General features: G+C 46.5%; 1 protein-coding gene and 1 pseudogene across 3 annotated transcripts in view; both read right to left on the minus strand.

Moving 5' to 3' along the window:
• Ctnnbip1 (catenin beta interacting protein 1) overlaps positions 1–23,308 on the minus strand; it is a 68,979-nt gene that overhangs the window by 36,941 nt on the left and 8,730 nt on the right. For 2 of the 3 annotated variants that reach the window (XM_071617330.1, XM_027947621.2), the window contains exon 2: positions 2,066–2,149. The exons of the other annotated variant lie outside the window; for it this stretch is intronic. The gene's annotated coding sequence lies outside the window, so the exon portion shown is untranslated. The remainder of the gene's footprint in view (positions 1–2,065; positions 2,150–23,308) is intronic. 3 annotated transcript variants of the gene reach the window in all.
• LOC114102171 (transmembrane protein 69 pseudogene) lies at positions 12,856–14,159 on the minus strand (annotated as a pseudogene).

Consider the following 23,308-nt stretch of genomic DNA (forward strand, 5'->3'; position numbering starts at 1 on the left):
TCCTCCTGCCTCAGACTACCAAATAGCTGGGTTTAGAGGTGTGCTCTAAGACTATGCCACACCTGGCTCAAGACAGTTTCTTAAACTGACTCTTCTTACTTTGGGAAAACTCCCGAACTGTCATTTCTACAAACTCTGGTCATCTAGTGTTTTTCAAGCTCTGCTTTGAGCTGATTCTGCCCTGCCACCTGACAGGGTAGAACGCCCAGGGCTGGATCTGGGGCAGAATGTGACCCAGCTCACATGTTCCCGCCCTTTGTGCTCTAGTTCAAGTGCTCTAGAACCATCATGACTGGTTGCTATGATTCTGCCTAATCTGCAGTAGGTGTTGACGTGAGAAAATTAATAATTGAAGAGAATATGCCATAATTAACTCAAACAACACAGACTTGGCAGCCACTGGAGAGCTCACCACAGCATATTGTAATGCATTTGGGGTTGTTGCCTATCCAAGTAAGCATGCTATTAAATGTTCATCACAATTCTGACAAGTACTGGAGTAAGTTCACTTGAGAATTCTTATTTTCCCTGTAGAGATCAAGAACTAGTCTCCATTAAAATGTACTTAGATTACATAAGCTCAAACTGCACCTAATTTAAACATACTGCTTATCTGGTCCTCAGACCTAAGAACAAAAAGTAATGATGTTTCTCAGTTATGGTCTCAGTTATCCCTATAAACATTCTGTTACCTAAAATGGGGCAGCACTTCCCTTCCAAATTCTAAGAAAATTTCTTAGGATTGCATGCACAGTGTTGGCCATACAAGTCAGAGATGAACAGATAAAAGGAAAACAGAAAGAAGCAACAGGCAGCTGTCAATTATGCAAATGAATGGGGAAAGGCAGAGACCTGTGGTTACCTATTGTGGATCACAAACTGCACTTTATTCCAGAAGTGGGTGCCGCTCCGCGAACTCACATCTGATGGGGCCAATACAATCACACAGCATGTACATTCACCTCACACCCAGAGAACACACATGCACACACACCACTAGGGTGGTTCTGAGCCACTTCTCTTTTGAAGGAATTTTGTTGGTTGTCAGGAAAAGACAGTAGGAAGTGGCTCCCAACCACAGCATGGGATTCATACAAACAGCTCTGTGGGGCTCCTGGCCTGATGGGCCACACACAGCAATCTCTGGGAGACACGGGAGGACATGATGCCACACTCCTGACCTGCCTGTGCATACACCTATTACTGGCCACCATGTGATCTTCAGCTTTTAAGCTCTTGATCTTACTTTAGAAGAATTGGGAGGTATAGCAGGAGGCACTCAGAGAACAAGACAAGAATGTTAGGTGCAGCGGCTGGGAGGCTGGGAGGCTCCAGCCGCCATGGGGTTCTAGCTGGGAAATGCAACCAATTCTAATAATGAGCCTGGAAAGCTAGCCTCCCTTTGACAGGCACAAGTTCCTGAATGCAAACAGAGCCACCTGCGCTCATTTTTATTTATAAACCTGAAATTAATGCTGTTTGAACACCCACAGTTATGTAAATTAGAATATTCATTTATACCCAGGGGGTCCTGGATCTGCTAGGAAAATTTCAAGTAAACTCAGCCTGCACCAGACCACTGGGTGGGTCCTTTAGGTACACAAGGCACCTCTGACCTCTGGGTTGCAGCATTTCTTTCGTTCTGTTTGTTTTAAAACACATCGTGATAGTTCTTAAATGCTTGCATTTAGAAATGTACACACACTTTCACAAAGTTTGTAGAAAAATACAATGTCATATAATTGAGTGATTCAAAGAGTTTATATAAAATATTAATTCAGAGTCTGCACAGGCTTGGCCTGAAAGAAATCAGCAGCACCACGACATTCACTCTAACAGCCACACGTAGGCTGGGGTAGAGCTCAGTGGTAGAGCACACGCTCAGTACCACAGCACCCAAAATGAAAAAGGAGCCCCACAGCTGAAGAAATGAGCACTGTGAAGACAAGGGGAAAGATGAGCAGTCAAGGTAACCAGAGGGTCAGCCCCTGCTGACCAAGGCCACCCAGCCCCACCCAATACCACCTGGGGCCACAATGCTGAGCCCTCTCCTTTAGGTCCTTACCTGCTTCTGGAAATTCACTTCAGGCAAACAGGTGCTCAACTGTTAGGGAAGGCTGTGGCTGGGGAGAAACAAGAAGGTGCCGCCCTGTGGAAAGGGAACATGGGTCAGGGAGGAGCCAGGAGGGCCAGTGCTGCTGCAGCAGAAGCGGACACGTGCCCCGTGCGGAGGGAACAGGACCGCTGGCGGGAAGCTCATGGCCACAGGCTCGCCACAGTCCAGAAATACCTGTGTGTCGGGCAAGCCCATGAAACCTGCTCCAACACCTCGAGACAGGGTGCTGACTGCGGCTGGGCAGGCCTGTCACTTCCGGCCAAAGCAGGTCAGCCAGCTCCACACCACACACCTCCTCCCTGAGTTAGTCACCGACTCTAGAGTCATCAAGGACCAGAATGAATCACGGTGACAGCTGATGGGCAAGTCCTGCACCTGCACAAGATGACATCCCACCCACGAGACAGTACCCGTGGCAAGGCCCAGGTCCCTGTGCTCTACCTCCCGTGTGCTCAGCGAACATCCACAGCCACCTATGCAAACCTCAGCTAGCAGTCACGGGAAGCACAGCTGAGGCTGTGTAGGAGGCCAACCCAGCCCCGCATCTGCCTGCCCCAACCCAACTCTTCCAGGGTGGGACACCACTGCCTTCTCCTGCCTCTCACACCCCTCACCACTCAGGTCCACCTCCCAGCTAATCTGGCACAAGCGCGGCCACCGAAGGACAGGACCAGAGAGCCTTGGCCCCTGCTCCAAGGCATACAGGCCTGGTGAGCCTCTGCCATCCCCAGAGCACCTGGCTTGGAGGTGGCCCCCAGCACTCAATGCTGCCATGAGAGGTTTGAGGACAATTCTGAGAAATGATGCAGGACCAAGGAGAACCTAGAACACCCCCTCGGTCTTCAGTGGCTCAGCGAACATCCACAGCCACCTATACGAACCTCAGCTAGCACAGTCGCATGTCACACGCACACAGGAAACGCAGTGGAGGCTGCTCAGACACCTGGGGGGCCAAGGAAGAAGCAGTTCCAGAGAAAGTGGTATTTCAAAAGCTTCGCCTAAAGTCAGGGTCGCTCCAAGCCTCTGAGTCTGTTGTGTGTGTCCCTCCAATGAGTGGATGTCTCTGGGATAAAGATCCATCTCCCATGCTGCCACCCCCAACAGACTAACCCTACAGGAATAGGCCATTTATAGCAATTAATTACTCTTTTATTCCTCCAGATATCAAAGCACCAAAATACCAAGGAACCCTGGGGAACTTTCCACTCAGTCCCCACTCTCCTTCAAAAAGAGATGAAAAGAGAGCCTTCTCCCTCTCGAAGGGCTGTAACTCCTCAGCTACCATAATAGTCATGAATCCCTCATCTGCAGGGCTCAGGCCCTTCCAAGGAGTAAAGAACTTGGCATTCACAACTTTATGAGAAGGGGCCCAAAGGACAGAACTGTGCAGGGGTCCGCATCCAGATGTTCTATTTGTCATATAATATAATATATAATTGGGTCATTGTTCCCAGTTTACAGAGAAGGAAACTGAGGCTTGAGGTGCCGGGGGCTCCAGAGCAGAGGAGATAGTAATGTGCTCTAGGGGCTGGGTCCTGTTTCAGGCCTGCTGTTGCTGACCAGCTAAGCAACCAAGTCCAGGCACCAATTACCTGGGCACATCACCATTTGTAAAAAAAAGAGATATTGGATTTGGACCACAGTCTCCCTGGGAGACAGGCAATGAGGGCTGGCTTCGTGGGCGTGAAGCTTGGGTAGTGGAATGGGGCCCCATACTTGGTTCACTGCTGTATTGTTACCACCTTAAAATTCTTATTTATTTTTGAGGAAGGAGCCCTACACCGGGCCCCGCAAATTATATAGCTGGACCAGAATGAAAAAGGAGGTCAAGATGCCTCCCAAACTGCCAAAGGCTCCCCAACCTTAAGTAGATGCTACCTGGGGACTCAAGAGAATTTACCAAACCACTGTAGGTACACACAGCCCTGTGCCAGGCTCCAGAGTAGAGATACAAAAGCGGGGCTATGCCATGCAGCCTGCCTGTCAGAGATGACTACATGGCTAAGGAAACCATATTACACATGCAGAGATAATAGTACAAATAAGACACAATAATCTCAGCTACTAAGGAGGCTGAGACAGAAGGATTGCAAGTTCAAGGTCAATCTAAGCAACTTAGGCCCTGGCTCAAAATTAAAAATAAAAAGGGCTGGGGAATAAAAAGTAGCTCAGTGGTAAAGTGCCCCTGTGTTCAATCCCTAGTACCACCCCCCAACACACACACTCAAAAGCCAGGTGCCATGGTGCACACCTGTAATTCCAGATGTTCGGAAGGCTGAGGCAAGAGGATCATGAGTTCAAAGCCAGCCTCAGCAAAAAAAAAAAAAAAAAAAAAAAGAAAGAAAGAACTAGAGTGAGGCACTAAGCAACTCAGTGAGACCCTGTCTTTAATGTCATGTTAAGGCAAACAATCCCAGGGTACCAACCACACATCATAGACTGTACCCAGTATAGGAAGTGGCAGAGCAAGGGGGTGACAAGCTCTGTGAGAACAGTGGGAGGGACTAGCCGCCAGGGCTCTAGGGAGAACTCTCTGGAGCTGGGTCCTGAAGGCTGACCAGGAGTTTGCTGGTAAGGAAAAGAGGATGACACCGGGCACAGATATGCAATGGGCAATTACTGAGCACCTAATGTATGACAGGCACCAAAAAGACTCAGGTAGATCCACTTGTAAGACAGATGCCAGTCAAGTCATCCAGGACAATGCACCCCAGACTCTGTGACAAATGACATGGTGGGAAGTGCAAGGTGCCCTGGGGCATGTTGCTGGAAACCTGACCTGTTGGACTGCAGCTATGACTGTGGGGAAAGGCCTTGCACACACAGGTTGCCCAGGTCCATGGTGAGAGCCCAAACGACAAGCTGGAGAGCCAGGACTACGAAGCCCACACGGGCTCAGAAGCAGAATGATGCCGTTGACTTGTCCTTGAAGGAAAGTGAGCAGCTGCAAAGGGTCCTGGAGCCTGGATCTCAGGGTATCAATCAACCATATTTGGGAAATGCCAGACTTCCTGGGCAGTACTGGGATGGGGGGACGGTTTGGGAAGAGGAGCCACATGAATCAAGGGGGCACTGGTGAGGGGACTTCCCAGCAGGAGGACACCTTCTATAAGACACTAGGACAGTGAGGACACAGAGTGGCCTGAGCTGTAGCACAGGATGCACAGAAGGCCAGGTGATGTGCCGAGCTTCTCCAGTGACATCAGGCCCTCATCAAGAGGTGACTGAGCAGAGTGGTCTGGGGGGCTCCGTGTGATCCTGAGTGTAAGTGAAGGAGAGGGCGGGGTGAAGGGACCTCAGTGAGAGCTCTGCCAGAGGTGAGAGGGACAGGCTTGCAAGAGGTGGGCAGCTGAAGGCACTGTGTTCTGCTATACACCACCACCTGCCTTCGTGGGGCCACTGCTCCCAGACTGTGTCCCCAGTGCAGTGTTCATTAAGCCAGTGATTGCTAATGAGCTTCCACCCACCAGCCTCAACCGCCAGTACTGCTTAGGTGGCCAGGGCAGTGGTGCTTTGAACCCAACCTCCTCTGGCTAGACATCCTTCTCTTCCCAGACTTCCAGTTCTCGGGGCCCCTCCCTTCTTGGTATCCTCCCAAAACTCAGCACCTACCCAGCACTTGCTGGGAACCTCTCTCTGTATCCCTAAGGGGCAGGGCAGGGGCACAGTTTTACCTATCCTTGTGCCTGCCTGGCAACTCTCTTGCGTGGTCATGCACTCACAGTTCATGGGGACTAGCCAGAGCCTTGTCTGTAATGGCTCTCAGCATCCTAGGCTGAGTAGATGCTCCATCTCAGTTTTGCCTCCTCCAGGTTGGGTCAGCTGACAGTGACAGAGGGGCTTCTCAAGGTTACTACCCCATAACCTCAAACAAAAGAAAGAGAGAGGGAAGGCTGAAGATGTTGATGGGAGGAGACATATCAGAAAGGAAGAGAAGGGCAAGGGGCAGAGGAAAGGAGGGCAGGAAGAGGCATAGACAATGCCCAGACAGAAGAGGGAGGGCCAGCAACAGGCCTGAGCTGACCCAACAGCAAAGTGCTCATAGCTGGGCCTAGGGCCTGCAGATCTAAATACTCCCTGCCACTTTATTTTTCTCTCCTCTTAAACACACACACACACACACACACTCTGTACTGGAGGGGGGCCACCTAAGATAAGAATGTGCTCTAAGAATTGCTCCAGGCAAATTTATCAACCCAGAAATGGGAAGGCAGAGATCAGCCTATCCAGGATCCAAGGGGTGCCCACTCACAGGCTTCTCCCAGGGCGAGGGTGGTGGCCCTGGGCAAGGGGACATGAGGAGGAAGAAGGCAACACAGCAGAGCCCACTAGGGGGAGAACGACAGGTCCTACTCACTGCTGCTCATCTGCCACCAGTCTGCAGTCCTCACTTCCAGCCATCCTTCAGAAATTAAAATAGAGATGGGCTGCCCAAAGCTCCTCTCTGTAGGAACATCGAGAACTGGTGTGTGAGCCACGCTAACTCCCAAATATTTCCTTCCATCTATAGTTGATGGAATCTGCAGTGCAGACCACCAGAAGCCCAACTGTAGCATCCTTCCAGTTGCATCAATCAAAATTTCAGGTGGGCTGGGGCTGGTGGTAAAGTGCTGGCCTAGCATGCAGGAGGCCTTAGGCTTGATTTCCAGCACCAAAAAAAGAAAACCACAAAACAGTGCATAAACCACCAGACATGCAGGGAGGAACCCTACACACCGAGGAGCGAAAGTGATTCATGCCAGGCTAGTTTGGGGCTCCACAAATGACCACCAGCCAACAGGGAGGGGCCCTGGGGCAGGCTGTTTTTTGCATATGAGACACCATCCTGGCCTGATGCCAACTGCATAGGCTTTGGGAATTGTGTTCATCCATTTCATCGATTTACTGAGTACCTACCATATACTTTCTAGAACACAGAAGTGGAAAAAAACTAGTCAAAACTAGTTCTACATACAGCCTAGTGAAAGGGGGAAAACAGACAATAAAACAAATATAAGCAATGAGCAAGTAATATAATAGTCAAAGAAGGCGGCAACTGGAGCTGCCACACAGACTGAGCTGGTGGGGCTGTCAGGGCGGGTGAAAGGTGGGGAGGGAGCCCTGTGGTGGGGGCTATGGGGTGGCTGGAGAGAAGCAGCCAAAGCAGGAGAGGAAACAGAGAGCTGATCATCGGGGCCATGGAGGCCTTTGTTGGCCTATGTGAACAGGGCAGCTGCTGGGAGCCTGGAACAGCCTCCCAGGTCTGACCTGGTCTGACCTGGCTGGGGAGGCCACCCTGACTGCTGAAACAGAGAGGCCACAGGGACAGGAATGCAGGCAAAGCTGTCAGGATCTCGGATGAGGAGCAGTGGTAGAGGAAGCACAGCATCCAGGCTGGGGCACGTGGTGCAGGCAGACCACAGGCTTCAACATACTGTGGGGGTGGGAGGTTGGACGTGCAGAGAATCTCCAGTTTGCTGAAGGTCGCCATTCTGATCAACCAAGAGGAGGGAGACACAAGTAGCGTGGGCCTCGTGAGAGGATGAGGAGCTGGGTTAGATGTCTTAGAACCTCTCCCACCTCTTAGCCTTCCTTTCCCCATCTCTGTGTGTGGGAGATAATGGCACCTGCCTCAAGGAAGGTTGCAGAAAGTAGATAACATAAAAAGTACTTGGCACAGTGCCTGGTACCCAGCAAGTGCTCAATAAATACCAGTTACTATTATTAATGTTAAGAAGACAACAGGATGGGGCTGGGATTGTGGCTTAGCGGTAGAGCACTCACCTAGCACGAGCAAGGCCCTGGGTTTGATCCTCAGCACCACATAAAAATAGATAATTAAAGATATTGTATCCAACTATAACTAAAAAATAAATATTAAAAAAAAGAAGACAATAGGAGATAAAAACAGTTAGGAGTTCAGTGGGGTGTGGTGGTGCTCACCTATAATCCCAGCAACTCTGGAGGCTGAAGTGGGAGGATCCTGAGTTCAAAGAAAGCCTCAGCAAATAAGCAAGACCCTAAGCAACTTAGCAAGACCCTGTCTCAAAATAAAGTAAAAAATTTAAAAGAGCCAGGGATGTGGCTCAGTGCTTAAGTGTCCTAAGTGCTTACCTAGCATGTGCAAGGCCCTGGGTTCCTTCCTAGTGCTGTGGAGGGTGGGGAATTAAAAGGCTTAAAATCGGGTTGGGGCTGTGGCTCAGAGGTAGAGCGCTTGCCTACCATGAGTGAGGTACTGGGTTCGATCCCCAGCACCACATACAAATAAAATAAAGATATTGTGTCCACCTATAACTAAAAATTAAATAAATAAATATAATTTTTTTTAAAGGCTTAAAATCCACTGGGTGTGGTGGCACATGCCTAAGATCCCAGTGGCTTGGGAGGCTGAGACAGGAGGATCTGTAAGTTCAAAGCCAGCCTCAGCAATGATAAAGCACTTAGCAACTCAGTAAGACCCTGTCTCTAAATAAAATACAAAATAGAGCTGTGGATGTGGTTCAGTAGTCAAGTGCCCCTGAGTTTAATTCCCAGCTGCCCCCCACCCCCAAAAAAGGCCTAAAATCCCCTCTTCCCTCCATGTGTACCATCAGTCCCCATCTGGCTCAAAAGATGGAGACTGCCCTGGTCACATATCAGTGTTCCTGAAACCTCAGCCTCATGGGCATTTTATTTTTAGTTAGTTATTTTTTGGGGTACTGGGGATTTAACCCAGGAGCAATTAATTTGCCACTGATCCACATCCCCAGCCCTTTTTATTTTGTATTTTGAGACAGGATCTCAGGAAGTTACTTAGACTTGCTAAATTTTAAATTTCCGAGGTGGCCTTGAATTTGTAATCCTCCTGTCTCAGCCTTCTAAGCTGCTAGGATTACAGGTGTGTACCACCCTGCCCCACCCTGTAGACATTTTGGACTGATCTGTTCCTTGTTGCAGGGCTTTCCTGAGCATTCTGGAAGGATTAGTAACACCCCTGGATTCTGCCCCCTAAACACTGAGGGCACCTCCATCCAGCTGCAGGAATCAGATTCTCCTTCTGACATTGCCTCAGGTCTCCTGGGAAGCAAAATCGCCACCGCTAGAGAAGCCTGCTGTAGGAAGCAGCTCACAGGTACTCTGGCTTCCTGTCTGCCATGCACTCTTCCAACCTCTCAAATAAATGAACTGTTCAGTCTTCACCAGAAATGTGCCTTTTAGGTCTCACAATGAGGACCTGGGCAGAAAAGTGACAACAGCCATGATAAGCCAGCTTGTCCAGACTGGAGAAAGATGTGAATCCAGGTCATGCAGCTCTCAACACTCTGCTCTATTACTCTCCAGTATATAAGCAGGTAAAATGCACTTAAGGTCCGCAAGAGGGAGACAGGGCTGAGGGCTGACTTGAAGCCCCAGGTGGCATCTGAGGTTCTCCAGCAACATAAAAAAGGGGGCACCAGAGAGAATTTCCACCCTTTTCGTTCTCAGTAATTAAACTGCAACAACATCCCAGACAAACCTCTCAGGCCTCAGGAGCAACGACCTTAATTAACAAACTCCACACTGCTTCTTCCTCAGTGCAGAGACTGCTCAGTGTTCTGGAACTCTGCTCCATGGGCAGAGCACAAGCAAAACAGGCCTCCTGATGACAGCTTGGCTGAGTTAGGGAGATTGCAGGGTGCACCAATCTCATGAGTGAGTTTGGGATTAGGAATCTGTCCTGAGGTTGCCAACCCAAATTCCAACGTGATCCAAAGCTCCTTCCTGCTGTGTGAAGCCAGAGGATGTTGCAGAACAATAATTATTGTTGCTGCAGCATTTTCTCAGTGCCAGGCATGGAATCATCACATTCATACTTGTCTTGTTCTAGACCTCCCAAGCCTGCAAGGCAGGAATTAGTCACATTTTAGATGAGACAACTGAGGTTCAGAGAAGGTAAGTAACTTGTCCAAGGCCTTGAGGCTAATGGGTGGCTGGGCCTGGATCTGAGTCCATGCTTTGCCTCCATCCTCTCAGCCCCTTCTAGATCAGTAGTTGATAGAAGCATTATCCATTTGAACAAAATAAAATGAAAACCCACCTTACAGAAGAAGGCAGGCAGGCAGGAAGGAAGACAAGCAAGCAAGCCAGACTCCAACCTGCTGCCAACCAGAGGTCAATAAGAAAGTAAGACAAGGCAGAATAGCAACCACAGTCAGCAACAGGTCCTCATGGCATCCAGAGTGGTGGAGGGAAGCCTGAAAGGACATTAATGGGCAGTGGCGGAAATGTAATGGGAAGTATCTGAGATGAGATAACTGCATCAATGTTATTTGGGTTGAATATGATGATTATACTGTGGTTATGTTGAAAAATATCCTGGTTCTTAAGAGACACAGGATGAGATATTCAAGGATTAATTGTCTCCATGCTTGCAACTTACTCTCAAATGATCTAGAAAAAAAGGTGTGTGTGTGTATTTGGGGTAGGGGGCGGGGGAGACAGGGGCCACATACGCAAGCAAATACAGCAAAACGCTACATTTGGCAAATGTAGCAATGGGTATGTGGGTGTCCACTGTACTGTGACTTTCCCTCAACCTTGGAAGCAAAGTTAAAAGTTGGAAAAAAAAATCAAAAGGCCACTTGGAAATGGAAACCACATCAGGCAGCAGAGAGGGGCATGCCTCTCTTAAGGCCCCTAGCTTGACAAGAGTCCCCTTCCCACTGCCCCATGTTAGCCACAGCCAGGCCTCCTCCCTTGGCAAGCAGCTGTGAATCCACATAGAGGGGAGCCATTCTCTCTGGCCACAGGTCTCTGGCATGGGAATGATTCTGGAATTGCTGACATTTACCCTCTGCACACTTCCTACCTCAGAGCCGCCCTCCTGCCTCCTTCCCAGCAAAACTGCTCATTCTGTTCCGGGTGCAGCACCCTGAAGAAGGTTCTTTGGTGATGGTTCTGGCAACATTTAAATCAAATTCATCTGACCTGATTCAAAACAGTCCCATAGGAGCCACGTGTGGTGGCACATGGCTATAATTCCAGTGACTCAGGAGGCTGAGGTAAGAGGTTCAAAACCAGACTTTAGCAAGAAACTTTGCTTGACCCTGTCTCAAAAAAAAAAAAGGCACTGGTGTAAGGGTGGCTGGGGATGTTGCTCAGTGGTTAAGTACCCCTGGGTTCAATCCTGCTACCAATAGGACCAGAGTGCAGGAGCCATGCCCAGCTGTCCTTACTGCCCCAGGGCCCCAGGGAGCTAAGCAAGCCCTGAAGGCCATCGGCAGGTGCTTCACCTCCAAGACAGGTAGGAAAAGAACTTACTTGGAAACAGCTTCCCCAGGACCTGCAGGCTGGGCAGGAAGTGAGAAGGGCTCTTTCATTTGGCCCACTGCAAGGACAGGCAGCCAGTTCCCAACTCACCACCATGTTCCCACTATAGCTGGGGTTTTTTGTTTGTTTGTTTGGTTTTGATATCTGTGATTGAACCCAGGGGCACTGAGCTACCCAGCCCTTTTTATTTTGAGTCAGGGTCTCACTAAGTTGCTGAGGCTGGCCTTGAACTTGCAATTTTGCTGTCTTGGCCTAGGGCTTCCTAGGATTACAGGCGTGTGCCACCAAGCCCAGGCAGATAAGTAGATTTTTTTTCCTCCCCCAGACTCAGGGCCTTAAATATGCTAGGCAAGTACTCAGCCGCTGAGCTATACCCCCAGCCCTGAATGAGAAGATTTAATGAACCAAAGGAAACTCTCCCAGCCATGGGATGTCCTCACCTCCGCCAAAGGGCAAAATTACAATTTTGTTTAAAGGACTTAAATGTCTTTTTCTTTTCTTCTCCTTTTTTTATTTTTTTGGTACTGGGGATTTAACCCAGTGAGCACATTACCACTGAGCTATATCCCTAGCCTGTTCTTATTTTTATTTTGTGACAGTGTCTTGCCAAATTGCTTATGGCCTCAAACTTGCAATCCTCTTGCTTCAGGCTCCAGAGACACTGGAGTTGTGGGTATGTGCCATCATGCCTGGATTTTTTTTTTTTTTTTTTTTTTTTTTTGATACCAGTGATTGAACCTAAGGGTACTTAACCACTGAGTCACATCCCAGCCCTTTTTATTTTTTATTTTGAGACAGGGTCTCACTATGCTGCTTAGGGCCTTGCTAAATTGCTGAGGCTGGCTTTAAACCTGCAATCCTCCTACCTCAGCCTCCGAGTCGCTGGGATTACATGTGTGTGCTACCATGCCCAGCCCATACCTGGCTTTACTTCTGAATCTAGAACTGGATGACACTTCATTCCACAAAACATAATAAGAATTCTGATGGATTAAGAAGAGCTGAAGGAAGCAATAACAAGACCAAAAAGCAGGTTGTCATTTCATTTAACTTTCTTTATAAGGTGGGGACAGGAAGAAAATAATGGAAAACCAACTGATTGGTCAATACCAGATTGCTTTAAGTTGCCCTTTTTTTAAAAAAAATAACTTTATTTTATTTATTTATTTTTTATGTGGTACTGAGGATCAAACCCAGGGTCTTGCTTTTTTATTTTACATTTTTCAAGATCAAACATTGAAATGTTTAAGTGGATGACATATCATTCATAAAAAGACTGAATGTAAACCAACCTAAAATGGCGTGACAAAGACCTGTTAAGAATTTTCCTGTTCTTTCTCAAGCAATTACTATGAAATAATTTTTTAGAAATGAAAAACAACATATAAAGAACTATCACCGCTAGTGAAGGGGGAAAAAAGCCAGAGATAGAAGGTCATGCCAAAATGCAACTTTACAAAATAGTTTTATATTTATTCTACTTGACCAGGTCTCTTGGATCCTTTCTCTGGATAAATATCTTCAAGTAGTTATGTGACTACAAATGAAAAAAAAAAAAAAAAAGCCACTAAAGTGACAACTATTCTTAGAGCCTTGAACCAGTTGAGATAATGTGGCAAGAGAAAAAGTTCAACATGTAATGCTATCCCCAAACCTATTATTCCTAAGACTATGGCTTCACTGAGTCTTTCAGAAATAAGGATGGCAAACCATGAAAACACAATAGGAGTTGCACTATTAACTAAATTAAGGTAGTATGGTTTAGTTGGACTACCTTGGCAGAGCAAAACCTCATCTTACTCCTCCCAAGAAAGATAGGAACTAGCTCCATAAGCCATCTGAGTAAAAGCTAATTCAGGGATATAAGTGTTGGTCATGACCATGACCAATCCAATGGTGGAGCAATGAAAGGGATTAGTCTTGCTAGAGTTATATATAATGCTGGCTTTGGGCTGTCAGGCAGATAAGTGATGGTGCTCAGTGACCTGGCTGGAAGTACTACTTGCTTCTGCTTCTTCTTAAAGCTGCAGAGGGGATGTATGATACCATCGTGTCTTGCTCATACACACTGGAAATGATGGGAAAACACAAGATGTAGGAAACAAAAGGAATAAGTTCTGATGAAGAGATGATTTCAGAGAAAGTATTTCTATTCTCCTTCTGGTTCCCACGCTCATTGTGAATGGGTACTTCAGCATCTTTGAAGATGCTTGAGAAAACCTCTGGATGAAGTGAAGCATACTGGCCCCTATTAAGTCTTGTTCAGGAAGATGCCAACCAGTTCTGATTACTGTATTTTTACATTTAAGTGGAGGGGTTATATCAGAAGCATGCTGCTTTTAAATAAAGGGCCTGGGAGTATAGATCCAAAGCAGAGTGACTGTCTAGGGTACAGGGAACCCTGGATTCAATCCTTGGCATTGCAACTGTCGCGCCAGTAAAAAGGCAAGCTGAACCTCAAGGACAGGGATTTGTGGAAAGGCCAAGTTGCTCTTTTTTTAATGAAAAGAATAAGGTAGAGAGAACTTCATGATCATCCCATTGAAGCTGGCCTGTTGGGGATCTGGCTGTTATCTCTCTAATCCAGACCTATCAGAAAGTCAGATTAACATTTATTTTCAGTTTATTGTATCGTCAAACTTTAGCATAGAGGCTCCATTTGTTCTTCTTCCATTTTTATTTTTAATTTTTTTTGTGGTACTAGACTCAACCCAGTGCCTCACATATGTTAAGCTACTACTGTATCACCAAACTACCTTTCTTTATTTTGAGACAGGGTCTTGCTATATAGCCTAGGCTGGCCTTCAACTTGTGATCCACCTGCCTTGGCCTCCAGAGTAGCTAGGATTGTAAGTGTGTATCATCTCATCCAGTGCCATTTTTTATTTTTCAGCCTGGTCTGTTAGGGTTTGGTGCATAAGTCTAGTCCAAAAAAATGGCCTCCTGCAATTCTTATTTTTATATTTTAAACTTTATTTATGTATTTATTTACTTTTATTTGGAGGATGAGGAGCTGGAGATAGAACCCAGGGCCTCACATACGCTAGGTAAGCACTCTACCACTGAACTACATCCCCAACCCTTTTCTTATTTATTTAGGTACTGGGGGATTGAACTCAGAGGTGCTTTAGCACTGAACCATATCCCCAGCCCTTTTTCTTTTTTACTTCGAGACAGGGCCATCCTAAGTTGCTTAGGGCCTCACTAAATTGCCAAGACTGGCCTCAAACTTGCAATCCACCTGCCTCAACCTCCCAAATCACTGGGTTTATAGGCATGTGCCACCAATCCCAATTTATTTTATTTTTTTTTTTGGGGGGGGGGGGTACCAGGGATTGTACTCAAGGGCACTCAGCCACTGAGTGACATCCCCAACCCTATTTTGTATTTTATTTAGAGACAGGGTCTCACTGAGCTGCTTAGTGCCTCACTGTTGCTGAGGCTGGCTTTGACTCATGATCCTCCTGTCTCAGCCTCCCAAGTCTCTGAGATTACAGGCGTGCACCATTGTGTCTAGCTGTTTACTTATTTTTGAGGCAGGATCTCACTGTTTTCCAGGCTGGCCTCAAATTCCTGGGGTTACAGGATCTTCTTACCTCAGCCTCCTGAGTAGCTGGGACTACAGGTGTGTGCCAATGTGCCTGTCTCCTCCTATAATTTGTATTTGACACCTGAGAATCAAAACATTGAGGAAATAGAGGAGCCTATAGCTGTATACATAATGTTCATATAACTGGACTGATGTAAAATACCTGTTTAATTCTTGAAAACATTAATCCTATGGGCTAGAGATTAGCTCAGTGGTAGAATACTTGTCTAGTTAGCTTGCTCAAGGTCCTGGATTTAATTCCCAGTACTGAAAATAAATAAATAAACATTTATCCTTGTGATTCTGATCCAACAAGTAGAAAAAGTTCCCCAGAACTCCTCTCTCTTCTAGTCACGAATTGGGTGAAATCTACCTTTGTATAGATGGGGGAGCACCTGGCTCTTCAGCCCCTTGCAGGTCAGTGGAGAACAATGCCAGCGGGAAGAGACTGTTGAGCTGAGGAAGTTTCCTGGGCTGCACAGAACACTCAGGATCCAGGGTTATGACCTTGGGCTCTACAGTTCTCACCAAGAGAAGTAGAGATTTATTCTCTGCACAGTAGGGGAACAGGACAGAAGGCATAAAGGCATGGCTGGGCTTCATTTAAAAAGAGATTCTCTTTTCTTCCCAGAGAACAGCTGGAGCCCTGAATCCTGGCCAAGTTGGAGCCTGAGACCTGAAGTCAGGAACCAGCACGCCTACAGAATCCGGCTACAGATCTTCCTCTAATTCAGCCTGACTCAGGACAGTCGACCTCTGGCAGGTTCCAGGGGGTGGGTAATGCAGAGTCCTGAGCCCTGGTCTATTTATAAGTGAATGTAAGGGCGGGAGTTCTCAGCTTGCTTCTGCATAAGAGGTCTCCCAACCCAAACCGATCTTCTCCAGGGCTGTGACTCTGGCAGGAAGTTTCCTGACCAACGGCATCGGAAGACCATGCTGTGAGCTGGAAGAAGGACTACCTTTTTTTGGGAGGGGATACTGGGGATCGAGCCCAGGGGCACTCTACCCCTGAGTTACCCCAGTATTTTTAAATTTTATTTTGAGACAGGGTCTTGTTAAACTGCCCAGGCCTTGAATTCACAAAGCTACCTCACTGGGATTACAGGTGTGTACCACCACACCCACAGGACAAATCCATTGATTTTTTTTTTTTAAATGTTTTGTTTAGTTGTAAATGGACACAATACCTTTATTTTGTTTATTTTTATGTAGTGCTGAGGATCAAACCCAGTGCCTCACATGTGCGAGGCAAGCACTCTACCGCTAAGCCCCAGCCCCACGCCACTGACTTTTTAAAAAAATATTTATTTTTTAGTTATAGGCAGACACAATATCTTTATTTTATATTTATGTGGTGCTGAGGGTCAAATCCAGTGCTCACACATGTTAGGCAAGCGCTCTAACTCTGAGCCACAACCCCAGCCCCCCAGCCCCCACTGACCATTGATTTTTCTTTTTCTTTTTTTTTAAAGAGAGAGAGAGAGAGAGAGAGAGAGAGAGAGAATTTTTTAATATTTATTTTTCAGTTTTCGGTGGACACAACATCTTTATTTTATTTTTATGTGGTGCTGAGGATCGAACCCAGCGCCTTTGATTTTTAACATTTTGGTTTTTGGTTTTGGCAATGCTAGGGATTGAACCCAGGTCCTAATGCAAGCCAGGTAAGTGCTCTACTACTGAGCCACATCCCCTGCCCTCAGAGGGACCCCTTTTCTCTCCTGTGAGCTAGACCATACCAGAAATACTCCCAATGTGCTGTGCTGCTGAAGTCCCCAAGAGAAAAACTCAGTTGTGCTTCTGGTCAACTTTAGGCTTGAAGGACCAGTCCTAAAGGCTGGGGACATAAATCAGTTGGTAGAGTGCTTGCCTTGCATGCATAAGGCCCTGGGTTCAATCCCTAGCACCAGGGAAGGAGCATGGCCAAGAGGTTCCACGGAGCTTGGGGGTCACCTCTATAGAAATGACCAGAATGTAAACGTCATCCCAAGAAGCTCCATCAACCACGATGTCAATAGTTACATCAACTTTTACAGGGCCACAGTTTAAAATTCTAATTAAACTTGAAAATTTTAAAGTTTTTTTTTGTTGTTTGTTTGTGTGTGTGTGTGTGTGTGTGTGTTTCTCCAAAGAGTTAGGGAGAAGACTGACACAAGAGGAGGCTGTTCCAATTTCTTCATGAGCTGCACTCAGCCCCTTCACTCTGAGCCACACAGACATGCTCAGCCACCCTCACGTCTCAGGTAGGCCTGAGCAGGGCAAGCCTAGTGCTCCCAGGGCCTCCCAGAACACCCCAGGACAGGCTGGCCAGCTCAAGAATCCTCACCCTCCCCAGCTGTTTCTGCTCCCACTCAATCTCTGCTGCTTCCTTCTCCTTAATTTCCCTCCCATATTGGTTCAAATAATCAAGCTGCCTGAACTGAGGTTGCTGCATTGCCTCCACTTCTCAGGACTCAGGGAACCTCCAACCTCCAGTCCTAAAGGTTATGTCTTTAAATCGATTGGGTAGCCTACAGGTTGAAAGCTCAGTTCCTTAGTCATACCCCATGCCCCTAGCTGCCCAGCTCTGGGGATGGCCTTCCTCAGGCTCAGCTGGGAGCCCTAGGGGTGGCTTCCTGGGTGGAACTCATTGAAGCCAGACTGAAGAAAAAAGTTGTAAGGTGTAAAGCCAAGCCTCTTTCCAACAGGTTTTAACTGTATAGGAATGTGCTAATTTGCATAAAAATATAACTGTGTTCATTTAAGTTGTAAACATAGCCAAGTGTGCTGCACACTGGAAGATTCATGACCCCACACAGCATAAGCGCCACACTGATGTGCCTGGGTAACTGTTCCTGCTCTACTACACAGGCAGCGCTGTAGCTACTCCAAACAAAACATAATCCAAGGAAGGAGGAAGCCTCCCCCTAGGGGGTACTGGGGGCTCAGTTTCCTTCCTCCCAAGTATTTAACAAGCTGATAATCAAAATACAAAATGTTTTAAACAAAGATACTCCCATGTGTTTATTCCACTAACTTGCTGGGGAAATGGTATCAAGAGGAACACTTGTAGTCAGGCTCAAGGGTGCACACCTGTAATCCTAGTGACTCTGGAGGCCCAGGCAGGAGGATCACAAGTTCAAGGACAGCCTGGGCAATTCAGCAAAACCTTGTCTCAAAATATAGTGCTGGGGGGCTGGGGATGTGGCTCAAGCGGTAGCGCGCTAACCTGGTATGCATGCGGCCTGGGTTCGATCCTCAGCACCACAAACAAACAAAGATGTTGTGTCTGCCGAAAACTAAAAAATAAATATTTAAAAAATTCTCTCTCTCTCTCTCTTTAAAAAGTAAAAATAAAAAATATATATATATAGTGCTGGGGATGCAGCAGTGATAAAGTACCTCCTGTTCAATCCCCAGTACTGGAGGGAAAAAAATGAGGAACAATCCTAATGGGTCACAAAGCATCATCCAGCCTGAGACCATGGACAGTGGAGGCTGCAGGGAGGTGTGGGAAGACCACCAAGCACACGTTCCAAAAGAGATGGGGAGACAGCATCTGGCACTGCAAACATGATGCCACATCTTCCAGGAGGGTTTGCTCAAGGTCAGGACCACTATGGGAAAGTTCAGGAGAGCAGACAGGAATGGGCTTAGAGGCCAGGGTGGTTGGCATGAGGGACCCAAGAAATTGCTCCATTGCTAATGGGCACAGGCATAAGCATCCAGAACTGGCCACACCCTGGTAATATAGCTCAGGAGCCAAATCCTCACCACCCGTTTATAATCCCTCATTCCCAAAGCCATCAAACCACAGAAGCTGAAGCTCCTGGCAAAGCTGGCCCTGCCAAAGAGCTCCCCTGCCAAAAAGACTCCTGAGTTTAGACTAAGGACTCACACAAGATTGTCACATTTCACAAAATGAAAGCCAGAAGCCTTTATAAGTCTGTATTCCCAGAAGGCAAGCAAGACCTGCCCTCTTGCAAAACTCAGCGGAAAGGAAAAAGCTCAGACCAAGATTCACCAAGAGAGGCTTACCGCCCTATGCAGAAGTCTGGTGATATTTCTGAGATGCAAGATTTTGTTTAGTTCCCAGAGAAGAAAACTTCTTGCAAATTTATTTGGGGCACACAATGCAATGTAAACAAGAAGAAAAACAATCAAACAAACAAAAAGACTGGCACCAGCACACCAGTGACAGCATGCTAGTCCCTGCTTCTAGAAGAGTCATTTAAATGACTTTTGTTATAAAAACTTTCCCAGTCCTAAACAAGATAACACAACCAAAGATGTTCCTAAGAGAAAGAAAAACAATGATTTCACAGGCTGCACAAAGCAGAAGAAACCAGAAATCCAGGACAATTGCCCAGGAGGGCCAGGAGAAAGGCAAGGGGCCTGAGTCAAAGTAAACTCCAGATGGAACAAAGTCATGTTTTTTGTTTTTTCCTTTCTTTTTTTGTTTTTTCCTTACCCTTTTTATTTTGAAAAATTTCAAAGCCTTAGGAAAGGTAAAAGAAGCCAGGCATGGTGGGTGTACATGCATGCATGTAATACCAGCTACTCAAGAGGCCGAGGCAGGAGGCTCTCAAGTTTGAGGCCAGCCTTGACAACTTAGCGAAGCAATAAGCAGTATAATAAGACCCTGTTTCAAAATAAAAAATAAAGGCTGGGGATATAATTCAGTTGGTAGAGTGCTTGCCTTGCATGCATAAGGCACTGGGTTGAATCCCCAGCATCACAATCAATCAATCAATAATAAAGGAAGCCAGGCATGATGGTACACACCTGTAATCCCAGTGGCTTGGGAGGTTGAGGCAGGAGGATCAAGAGTTCAAAGCCAGTCTCAGCAAAAGCAAGGTGCTAAGCAACTAAGTGAGCCCCTGTCTCTAAATAAAATACAAAAAAGGGCTGGGAATATAGCTCAGTGGTAGAACACCCCTGGGTTCAATCCCTAGTACCCCCCCCCCAAAAAAAAAAGAAAGAAAAGCTCAGATGTACAATGCACATCCAAATACCCTGCCCCTAGAGTCACCACTGATAACCTATTGGTATATTTGTCTAATGCCTCTCTGTGTTGTAGGCATAAACGGATGTATATATGTCTTTCTCTCTCTCTCTCTCTCCCCCTGCCTCCCTACATTCTTTTTTTTTAATGGTGCTAGGGATTCAACCCATATCTAAGGAGATGCTCTTCCACTGAGTTATATTCCCAGCCCCTTTTCTTTTTCTAGAACCATTTGATATCACATCACTTCACTAAACAAACTCATTCAGGATCTCCTAATGCCCCTCTCCTAGATACCCACAATGCCATTCATTTTCACCCCAAGAAATTAATTTTTAAATTTTATTTATTTATTTATTTCAGTACTAGGGACTGAACCCAGGGGCACTCTACTACTAAGCTATATTCCTAGCCTTTTGTTTTGTTTTTAAATATTTACTTTTTAGTTGTAGTTGGACACAATACCTTTATTTTATTTATTTATTTTTAGGTGGTGCTGAGGATCGAACCCAGAGCCTCACATGTGTGAGGCGAGCATTCTACCGTTGAGCCACAACTCCAGTCCCATTCCCAACCCTTTTTATTTTGAGACAGGTTCTCTCTAAGTTACTGAATCTGATCTCAAACTTGGAATCCTCCTGCTTCAGCCTCCCCAGTCACTGGATTATAGACATATACCACCATGCCAAGCTACTCCAAGGTATTTAATAGTAACCCAGAACCATGGTTCCTACACAGACCATATCTATCTATATATAACATATCCAAATGTTCACAATACTCCCCCTTCAATTTAGCCTTTACTGTTGTTTGTTTGTTTGTTTTCTCCTTCTTTCTTTTTCTCCCCCCACCGGTTTTTTTTTGTACTAGAGATTGAATGCAGGGGTGCTTAACCACTGATACACATCCTTAGTCCTTTTTATTTTGAGACAAGGGTCTTTCTAAGTAGCTCAGAGCCTTGCTAAATTGCTGAGGCTGGCTTTAAACTTGCAATCCTCCTACTCAGCCTCCAGAGCCATTGGCATTACAGGCATGTACCACCATATCAGGCTCCTTTACTGATTTTTAATTGAGGACCCAATGAAGGGATCTTGATGGTCCTGGGTTCCCATCCTCTTTAACCTCCTTAGTCTGGAATGGTTTGTCAGCTTTTCTTTATTTATCAACACATTAACATTTTTTAGAGTTCAGAACCATAATTTAGGATTTCCCATAATCTAGATTTGGCTAATTGTTACTTAGAATTTAAAACATTTTGGCAATAAACTGCTGTAGCTGACATTATCAGTGTTCCCTAGGAGGTGCATAATGCAAGCTTGCCCCAATTCTGGTTAGACTGAGTTTGATATATTGGTTTTGGATTAAAGTTTTAAACTTACAGAGTGTGAATATATTAGAAGAAAATACAGGCTGGGCACAGTGGTACACATCTGTAATCCCAAAGGCTCAGGAGGCTGAGGCAGGAGGATCACGAGTTCAAAGCCAGCCTCAGTAAAAGTGAGGCACTAAGAACTCAGTGAGACCCTGTCTCTAAATAAAAATACAAAAAATAGAGCTGGAGATATGGCTCAGTGGTGCCCCTGAGTTCAATCCCTGGTACCTCCCCCCCAAAAAAGAAGAAAATACAGGAAAAGTGGGAGAAAACTACATGGAATTAAACCTAGAAGTCGGGGCTGGGGATGTGGCTTAAGCGGTAGTGTGCTGGCCTGGCATGCGTGCGGTCCGGGTTCAATCCTCAGCACCACATACAAACAAAGATGTTGTGTCCGCCAAAAACTGAAAAATAAATATTAAAATTCTCTCTCTTTCTAAAAAAAGAAAACCAACCTAGAAGTCACAAAAGATTTACAAAATCTAGTTACATAAAAATCAAAACTCTGGGAGCTAGGGATACAATTCAGTGGTACAAAACATGACTAGCATGCAGGAAGTTCAAGAACTGAAAACAATGTGTAGCTTAGTGTTTAACACATACCTAGAGTGCAAGAGGCCCTGGATTTGATCCCCAGCACTATGAACAAAAACAAACAAAAGACACAAAGGCCTTGGTTAAGAGTGGTCACTTTGGGGGAGGTGAACTATGTGGCTACAAATCCAGGAAAGGCAGAAGATTTCGTTTTTACCATGTAACCCTTTGAATTCTTCACTATTAACCACTCAAAAAGAATGAACCTTTTCTTTAAAGTAAGTGGAATGAGGTCAGAAGATCAGAGTAAAAGAAGAGTTCCTCTGGGTAGTCCTTCCTGGCCAGGGCCATGTCTGATGCAGAGCGCTTGTCTCCATCTTCATCGCTCTTGGGCTTGAGATTGGTGATGCAGAGCAAGTAGCCACCATTCAGAGCAGAGGTCAGCAGGGCAGAGGGTGCCCATGACCTCTCAGGCAGCACCACCCCCACCCCAGGAGGGAGGAGAAGACCAGGCTTCAGCTTCAGCTGACTGGCTTCACTGTGCCTACCACATGCTCCAGAAGGCTGCTTCAGGCAGGAAGCTGACTGAGGGTCTAGAGGGACACCCTACAGAGAGCTCATTTGCCTAAGAAGCCCACCATTCCCTCCTAAGAGTCACAAACACCCTATCTTCCTGCAACCCCAGCAATTGGCAGAGGAAGGCCATGTGCTACAGGGCTGGGGGCAGTGCCAATGGCGCTGACAGGAGAAACAGGGAGCCTCTTCCTTGGATGCAAGGCCAGTGTGGAGCACAAGATCAGGAACAGGCTCCCACGGCCTAGACAGAGTTTACCTTGACCTTGATAGTTACCACCTTTTGCTCCCTTCTTTGTAAATAAAATAGGATCACTCAAGGGCTCAGAACTACCACTTTACCATCTTAAAGCTCCTAACTTATCCTAGTAGCTCTCACAACTTTAGGTATGTAAATCAGCTCCTCCCCATACACACACAAAAAGAAATGAGAAATTACAAATATAAAATCAAAATGTCCTCTACCTGAAGAAAACTAGAGGGTCCCAAACAGATCTTATTTTACAGTCCTGCAGCAGAAGAATGTTCAGGGAGGGTGAAGGTCAGGATGGGTCTCTGGGAAGCTGGGCTGCCTAACAGGAGACTGTGAGGCCTCTGTCTGGTCAGGGAGGTCAACTAACCCATATCCTTGGAAACTGGTCCATGAGTTACCCAGTGATTTAATCAGAAGAACAGGGGTGGGGCCCATGTTGTGAAAGATGTTTGATCCACAAGGGACCCTGATCTCTGCAGGAAGCCCCGCTGGCAGAATCCAAGGTTGCTGAATGACAGGCAGTAACTTCATTCGCTTGTTATTCAGATCAGGGAAGCAGACCGTGGGATTCCAGCAGCAAGAAACATGTGGGTTGGATTCTTGGGTTATACACGAGCTGAAAA

This window comes from Marmota flaviventris, chromosome 10 (genome assembly GCF_047511675.1).
Source record: "Marmota flaviventris isolate mMarFla1 chromosome 10, mMarFla1.hap1, whole genome shotgun sequence".
NCBI lineage: Eukaryota > Metazoa > Chordata > Mammalia > Rodentia > Sciuridae > Marmota > Marmota flaviventris.